Below are 9,064 nucleotides of genomic sequence, written 5' to 3'. Positions count from 1 at the left end.
TGCTTTGGAGCAAAGTACTTAAATTCTCCACGGTTTACTTTCCGCGATGATAAAATGTACAAAACATCTTACGGATCAAGATTCGGTGAAGATTTGGTGAAGCGATGGACTTGAAGCTTAGGATAGACACTAAGCTCTAAATTAGTAGCAGTTATTTTTATTTTGTATGTGTTTTAAAATTAGCAATGTAGGGATCCTTGAGTGGCTCGGCGGTTTAGCGCCTGGCTTTGGCCCGGGGCGTGATCCTGGGGTCCTGGGATCGAGTTCTGCGTCGGGGTCCCTGCGTGGAGCCTACTTCTCCCTCTACCTATGTCTCTTCCCCTCTCTCACTCTCTCTCTCTCTCTCTCTATCATGAATGAATAAATAAATAAAATCTTTGAAAAAAATCCCCAAAAATGGAATATTTTAAAATTAGCAATGTATACAACTCGGGCATTCCCTTGTGCCAATACAATAAGTCAATCTTTGGAAACTGGATTCCAGTATTTCCAGTGTGCGTCCTGCCCAAGCCTTGCTGACACACTTGCTCAGCATCCCCAGGCCCACTCGTTGACTCGGTCTCACATCAGCTGCCACCATCAGGAGATAATCTAAAACAACCCATCATTTTAAACACAGATGGCTAACACCACATGTTTATTTGCAGGTGCCCTGTTGGGTCTGACCTACCAACCATGACCACCGTCCCGGGGGTGGAATCCTCACTCCACATCCTACTGGCCATATGCCCCTAGACCAGTCACTTCACTTCCCTTGGTCTCAGTCTACTCAGCTGCAAAAGATAAGTAGAGCTTAGGACGGCGTGTAGCACTCGGTACTTCATCCGTAACATCGGCACTCACACGGGGCCTTTGTGGGACCCATATCCAGAGAAGCATTTATTTGACGATTGTCTTAGTCCTGCCATGAGACTGAGATCTAGGTCTACAAAGACTGTTTGCATCCTTCTGCTCTGCGATCTGCAGCGTACCCGTGAGGGCTCCCCTCCCAGCCCCAGGAGCATGGCTACAGCAACTCCAGACATGCCAAATTGATGCCCTGATGTTTTGTGAGGGAGAGAGGCATTTCTTCCCATGAATATCGGTTTATTAGCATAGGAAACCTCTGCCAGAAGCCCTCACCAGGCTCCCTCTCCGATAGGGTCGCATGCTGTGGCCTAAACTAGTCACTGGCAAGAGGAATGACATCACCAAGAATGACCTAGACTAACAATGGCTCATCCTCAGAAGTCGGGAGAGTGGAAAACCTAACACGCGGTGGGGAGGGGTCTTCCAGGAAAGGGAATTAGAGAACGGGAGGAAGGAGGCCAGGAGAATGGCTGTTACAGGCGATCCACAAAACCCAACAGCTAATTCTTTCTCAGCATTTTTTACCATCACAGTAAACACATACTGTACACCCGACACAGACTTTGTGCGGATTGGAATTGTCTCAACAATCCACTCCGGTATGGCCTTTGTCCTCATTGGTCTTGTGAAATGCTCTCCTGTTGAGTCACTTCTCCATCCTCATATTCACCGCTCAGGAGCAACAAACACAGTTAACCCCTCCCTGGACGTGTCAACCCTGTTGTGTTTTCCCTCTGCTAGCTACTCCTTCCCCAGCTCTTCTGCTGACCCCTTCTTGGCAAGATAGTGTCTAAATGCTGGAGTGCCCTAGGGCTCATCCTGGACCGTTTCCATTCCCTGTTCATTCTTTCCCCATGAATCGTCTGTTCCAGCAAAGCCAGTGATTCCCAGATCTGCACCCCCAGCCCAGAGCTGTGCCCTAAGCTCCAGGTTGCATTTTCTGCCTCTTATTCTTAGGTACATATGCAGTATCTCTACCTGGAGCCTAACTTGCAGCCTAAACTTCACATGCCCAACCCGGAATGCTTAGCCTCTTGGCTCGAACCAGTTTCTTCTAGAATCTTGTCTTATCTGATGGAATCTTCTTGTCAAGCCAAGAACCTAGGAACTGTCCCGGATTTCTCCTTAGCCCCTCACATTCAACCTATCAGCAAGTTTTATCATTTTTACCTTCCAAATACATTCCAGACCCATCTGTTTATCTCTGTTTCCATTGCGACTTCTTCACGACTCCCAGCCTCCGTCACCTTACTTAGAACACAGCTAAAGCTTCCTAAGTGTTCTCCCTGCTATCATCCTTAACATCTGTTCCATAGTCCATCGTCTACACGGCAGTTAGCTTGTAAAAATACAGATCAAACCATGTAATTACACTTCTTAAAAGTCTCCAGTGATTTCCGTAGCACTTAGAGAATGTCCAAATCCTTAACGACGGCTCAAACAAATTACACGATTGGGACCTTGCCATCCTGTAAAGCCAGTCTCTGTTTCTTAAATACTCTGTCCTACCTCAGGACCTTTGCATTTTGTATTCCCCACCATAGAACACTCTTGACCTCATCCCTCACAAGGCTAATGCCATTCTATCATCAGGTCAGCCTCCAGATCACGTCCCCGGGGACGCCTGCTCCGATCGCCCTATCTGATGGAGGGCTGCTTCCATCTGCCAAGGCATGCCGACTGTTGGATCCTACGCGACACGTAAGACTATCAGAATCGGTTCACTTAATTACTTATTGCCTGTCTCCCCCATCTAGAAGGCAACCTTCACGGGGATAGGGACTTGGCGTATCTTGTTCAACATTGCATCCCAACATCCGGACTAGCGCCTAGCGCACAGTAGCTACTTCATGACATTTGTGCCGTGAATAAATGATACTCCAGAAAGCAAATGCTTTCCCTCAATGTACAGATGTTGAAATTGAGAATCAAGGAGGTTTAAAAATTTTTGTCCAAGGTCAAATCATGCAGGCAAATCGCATGTTAACACCATGAGTGTAGAACATAACAAGTGTTCTTTCGAGGGTACTAATGAAGGATAGTTGGAAGAAGGCAGGCAGGGACAAGGGGCCCCCACCCGAAGAGAAAACCACCCGTCAAAGGGTTTGACACCACCCTGGAAGGAGCCCTCCTCCCTTTCCCACGTGATCGGTAGGTGACAAAAACCTGTATCTTGTTCAATGTTGCATCCCAACATCCAGACTAGCGCCTAGCACACAGTAGCTGTGTTGCATCCAGCAGTAGTTGCATCCAGTGAGTTGAGAAGTGAGTCAGATGAAAACAGCCCGCCAACGACCCCATAAACACCCCTAGATCTAAACACCAAACTGGCAACTCTCTCGGGCCCCCTCTCTCTTCGGGAGCTTTGTGCTATCACTGGAGAAATTTTACTATCGCTCGATCAACTTTGCTGCCCATCAGTGTTCGTCTGGTCTACCTCGTCCTTCTTGGAAGTGGTGTGACCGAGACCCAAGGACGTGGAGGGAAAAGAAACCCTGTAACAACAACGCCGCTAAGAATCGGATGACTTGTTAGATCCGATGTTGACGTGCTCTTCAACTGCTCTGTCACTTTCCTGATACAATCCACGTCGGAACGTCGCTACATTAGCAGTTAATTATACAAACAGGTAAGAGTTAGGACCCGGAACGCTGAGGTGAATGAACTTGCTGACTCAAGAATTCCAGGACCTAAAAAAAAAAAAAAAAAAAGAATTCCAGGACCTGTGACTTCAACCAAATGTTATCACTAAATAAATAGAGATAAAGTGGAGTGAATGGGATTATATACTGAGGATTAAAGGAGAGATGTCGAACTTTACCAAAAGACTGTAAAAGCACCGTAAAATTTAAGGTTTTTTAAAACCATAAGTTTCAGCTTAAACCCAAAATATTGGAATGTTTTTCTTTCCTTCTTTTTTTTTTTAAAAAAGATTTTATCTATTTGACAGAGAGAGAGCACAAGGAGACAGAGAGGGAGAGGGAGCAGGGAGCTGGATGTGGGGCCTGATCCCGGAACCCCAGGATCATGACCTGAGCTGAAGTCAGACACTTAATCAACTGAGCCACCCAGACGTCCCAGAATGCTTTTCTTTTTTATAAATAACATTTTGATTTTATAAAGCATATTTTTATCTCTGTATATCTATAAGGCTTCTTTTTACTTCTTCCTAAACTGGAGGACTGATTACAAAAATCCAGTCTCTCAAAACACAAGCTTACGGGGCACGTTTATCTCTGCTGAGGGCTGTGCAGGCTCTGGGACCACAGGCGGTGGTAATTTATGAACCTTTGAAGTCTCAGGAAGAAAGATCAGTGGAGCTCAGTGCAAATCGGAGAGTCTGGAAACTCATCCAGTACCTCCTCCAAGATTGGAAAGAACCTTCAGGAAAACTAAAATCCACCAGCAAGCCAGACATTGCAGAAGGAAGCTAATAAGATCGGGATGGCTGCGGGGCCCAGTCCTCCAGGTTTCCTTCAATCATGCAGAACATGTCACTGCAGGTCACTTCGCTGGACCTGAGGGAGACACCTGAGGCACCTGCTAGGACGGGCTCAGTTCCCAGTTTTTGATTCAAAGGTGGCCTCCTGGACGGTGGACCGCTCAGGGCGCCACAAGGCCCCGGCGCAGGGGAGGACCTCACCCTTTCATCAGCTACATTGTTTGGCTCACCAGCCCCCGGGGACCCCCGAACATTCACTGCCAGAGCTGAGCCTTCACATAACCTGGGGTGTCAGGGAACACCCCGTCCCGGAGCAGGAGGCCAGCCTGTCAGGTGGGACAGCGGGCCATTGGCTGTTGAGGCTTCAGGGCTACAACCCGTCCTGGGGGGACAGGCCCTGCCACCTGGGCCCTGCGTCCGCTTCTAGAACAGAACCCTCTGGGCCGATCACCTCCCTTCAATGTTGACAGGACAGTCTAGGAACATCAGGGCCACGCGGACGCAGGATGCACCTACACAGACATGCTCGGCCGGGCACCCAGGAGGCTCATCGGAGAAGCAGCCTTCTCTTGACTTCGGTTCCAGGGAGGGTCTCAGGGTCCTGAACTCAAGTCCCACAGGAGGCTCCATGCTCGGTGGGGAGTCTGCTTCACATGCTCTCTCCCTCTGCCCCGTCCTGGCTCTGGCTGGCTCGCTCACTTGCTCTCTTTCTCAACTAAATAAATGAACAAAACCTTCTAAAAAAAAATGTGCATTGATACATGGAAGACTTTCAGCTAACGGGACTTGAGAAACTCCCCGATTCCCACCTACCCAGGGGCTGCAAACTCTCCTCTCATTGCCTTTACTCCTTCTTCTGATCTAGCAACTACCCTGGATTCCAGAGAGCGCAAAAGAAAGGAAGGGCCTCACCTGCAGGAGACCTTGACTACAGGTCACACCTTGTGAAGTCAGGGGCAGGTCAAAAGCTGGGTGCTTTCAGAAGATCGGGCTGGGAAGACGTCAGTGACCCAAGTATCTCTACACACGACACATCTGAGCCACACGGATGTTTTTTTTCTTATTCACCATAAAGCAATGTTTTTTTTTTTTCCTTTTCTTTTTCTCATTCTTCCTTTTATGTAGCTGTTAACATGAAAGGGACATGTCGGCACATAAATTGCTCAGTAAGGCTCCCATTTCTCTAGTCTTTCTGGATCCCTGCCTCCCTCTTTATTTACCTTGACATGAGAACCTCTATTCTTGCCAAAGAGGCAGTTGAGGTGGAAATGCTAATTTATTTGTGTGTCATCGCTCTGAAAACTAACAAAGGAACCAATTACCCAAGGAACATTGTCAGATAAAAAAAGGCACAGCTATAAATACACCCGTCCAGATAAAATTTTGAACTGCTTTTTTCCCCTTGTCTTCAGAAAATGTGCAAAGGTTATATTTTGTCGTAACAGGTCTTAGATGTCAGAAGATACCCGTAACCCATGAACACAACCTACACGCATCTACACTCACACACAGGCCATACGTGGGAAGCTTCAAAGAAAACCAAAAGTCAAGGTCGATCAGGCCCTGGATGACACCATCACCAACCGATTTCGGGGACACTGTTATGCCTCTGGAAGGCTGTAACTGCAGGACCTAGCCCAGAGCAGGAAATACATTTTCTTCTGGTTGGTACAAAAAGGATACCCAAGGAGAGGAGCCAGTTCAAGAACCTGGTAGCATTTTCCATTCCAAGACCAGTCAGGAGAAATGAAACAAAAAAAAAAAAAAATCATACTGGCCTGCTTTCATTTGTCCCACGATGACCAGAAAAGGCAGCAGCTAGAGGCAGTACTAGTCATGGCAATAGCACGGCAGATTGTCCTGTCTGAGCCCAGATCAGCTCCCCCGTTAGCTGATGAGATTTCCTTAAATATATATACATATACCTCAAATTAAAAAAATCTAATTAATTATGCTGCTAAATACCCTACAATCGACTGGAAAGTCCCACAACAAAGAATTACCTGGCCCCAAATCTCAATAGGCTTAAGTTTTAAAACTCTACTCCTAAATATGCCCTGAATGGGTCCGATTCTCTCCATCTCCATTGGCAGCACCTGGTCCAACTCATGACCCCGACCCCCACCCTCTATTCTTTCAGTGGCTCCCCAGGTGGCTTCCTCTTGTCCCCTACTCCCTCCTCCTTTTCTCACCCAGCAGCCAGAGTGACCTCTGTAAGATGTGACAATGATCCTATGAAGACTCTACTCCCACCCTAACACCGTCCAATAGTCTCCCCACGGCACCTAGAAGAGCAGCCCAACTTCTAGACAAGTCCCAGGACTTACTCTCCTTTCCAACTTCACCTTTCCCATCACCATCTACCTGAAGCAAGCTCAGCTTCTTCCTTTCCCTTAACGCACCTGGTCTCTGCCACTGCAAGGACTTTGCTTAGAATTTCCTGCCCCCCATTCTTTGCCTAGCCAGGCCCCACTCAGCTCTTATGTGCTCATGTAAATGCCACTTCACATCAGGCCCTCTGCTAAAGCTCCCTGACTTTCTCTGCTAGCACTCTGTCTTAGCTTTCACTGTGCTTGGGACAATTTTTATTTTTGTGTGTTTATTGTTTAGTGCCTGGCTCTCCAAGTAGAATAGTAGCACTTTGAGGTCAAGGAGCAGGGGAATGAGAGGAATTGTAAAACGTCTAGGATCCAGGCAGGACATGTGGTCCAAGCAGTTCAGACTGGAGGATGGAGGCATTAAAGAAATCTTCACTGACGTCCTTCATACCTTTGTTTAGGGCTCATGCTATTTCCAGGGTGTTCCTAAGCTTCAGCGTGGGGGTTAGCACACACCTCAGTGATCCTGACAGAGGATGTTCATATGGGGGTAGATCCGACCTCATCCACATCTTTCCATCTCTATTTTACATAGCCTCAGCTTCACTCTCCTACCGCAGTGGTGGGCATCTATGGAGCAGCAGCATAATGGCTCGTGTGAACACACGAGAACAATTCTAGGGCTTTCCCTTTGTGATAATTTTTCATGAGATATTAAATGTTATACTTTCCTTTTTAGGATGCGCATTGTTTGTGCATCTTTGTGGAGATAGTGAAAGGAATTCATATAACCTTGAAAAGAGAATTATATAACAGGAAAGCAAAGAGAAAGAAGCAATCAATTTTCAGGTTTGGGGAAGGTTTTTCAAGTTCAAAATATAGGGCTTTCAAAAATCCTCCTCAGAAGCAACAGTTTTAAAAGCCAAAGCCATTGATTTGCAAGAGTTTTATTTTGTTGAGACAAAAAAGAGGAGGGTAGGCTTTGAGTTTCAAAAGGGAAGATTCTGGGTGAAGTCGTATACGGTTGATACTACAACATTATACCAGAACTAGAGCAGGACTGCAGATCAACCAACCTCTGGGGAAAATGAAGGAGGTCACTTGGACTAAGAAAGGATTGTATGATGGAATCAAACCACATGTAACTCTAGCAGAGGCCAGTAGGTCATACCTGACCAGAACTCAGGGGCCATGGACACAGAGATGGAGTTATTATTGAAAGAGACCAGAACCCAATCAGTCTCCAGCATCTGAAAGAAGCTTTGGAACAGAAACAAGCCATTCAAAATGGTGGCCATTGGACATGTATGGCTACTGAAATTTAAATTAATTAAAATTAAATAAAATTAGGAGCTCATGTCCTCAAATTTTAAGTGCTCAACAGCCACGTATAACTAGGGGCTCCTGTACTGGACAGCTTAGGAACATTTCTAGGATTGCCCAAACCTCTACTGGACGGCACTGTCATACATCTGTGGCCATGCTCAGGTGCTGCCCTAATGCTATGGAGCCCAAGGCAAAAGAAGGCACACACCACATGCCTAAATATTTAAAATGTATAGGCCAGAGGTGTCTGGGTGGGTTCAGTTGGTTGGGCATCTAATTCTTGATTTCAGCTTGGGTCATGATATTGGGGTCCTGGGACTAGGCCTGTGATGGATTCTGTGCTCAGAGGGGAATGTGCTTGGATTCTCTCTCTCCTCTGCTCCATCCCCCCACCCCCCTGCAACCCGCCCTCATGTGTGCAACCTCTATCTAAACTAAATAAATAAATCTTTAAAAATAAATAAATAGGGACCTCTGGGTGGCTCAAGGGCTAAGCATCTGCCATCTGTTCAGGGTGTGATCCCAAGTGAAAGGCCATGCTACGACCCTCCCAGGGTTTTGTAGGGAGAGGCAAGAGCTCACCTAGAGGTTTTTCTCCTCTTCCTGCTGGTTTGGGTTCTCATTGGCCACAGTTAGTCATCAACCTCCAGCACACCTACTCCAGTTAGAAAAAGCTTCGGTTCCTTGAGAGTTTTCTCGAGCATCTGTGTTTTCTGTGTGTATTAGTTCCTATAACCCATACTGCCTTCTTGCTTCTGTATTCCTCTAGGGCTGGGTCGAGGAGCCCAGTAACCCTACCATTTTGCCACCCATTCTGGTTGATTGTACTTTCATTTTGGTAATGTGCTGATTTGGCTTAGTAGTCCTAGGAGCATTTAGACTCAGAGAGGAACTTTCCGCATTTGGCACATTCTCAATCCTGTGACAAAGGACACAGTCACAGCTGATTGCTCTGCTGGGCTTTGACTGGGGGCCTTGTTATTAACCAGCCTCAAATGAAATTTTAAAAGAAAAGAATATTTTTCACATTGACATTTGAGAAATTGTGCTACGGGAAGCGGTGTATACTTGTCCTTTCACTTGACAGAGAACACAACGTACTGTGGATTGTTCAGGGTTCCCTCAACAC

General features: G+C 46.7%; 1 long non-coding RNA gene across 1 annotated transcript; it reads right to left on the bottom strand.

The window, feature by feature from the left end:
- Nucleotides 1-330: 330 nt before the first annotated feature.
- LOC119864617 lies at nt 331-8,785 on the bottom strand. The gene is made up of 3 exons (XR_005368354.1): nt 8,518-8,785; nt 5,204-6,195; nt 331-3,539 (listed from the first exon to the last, which is right to left on the bottom strand). It is a non-coding gene; the product is annotated as an uncharacterized LOC119864617 (long non-coding RNA).
- Between the last annotated feature and the right edge of the window lie 279 nt (nt 8,786-9,064).

This window comes from Canis lupus, chromosome 13 (assembly GCF_011100685.1).
Source record: "Canis lupus familiaris isolate Mischka breed German Shepherd chromosome 13, alternate assembly UU_Cfam_GSD_1.0, whole genome shotgun sequence".
Taxonomy (NCBI): domain Eukaryota; kingdom Metazoa; phylum Chordata; class Mammalia; order Carnivora; family Canidae; genus Canis; species Canis lupus.
Note: the sequence above shows the minus strand (reverse complement) of the source record. Positions and strands in the feature narration are given on the sequence as shown.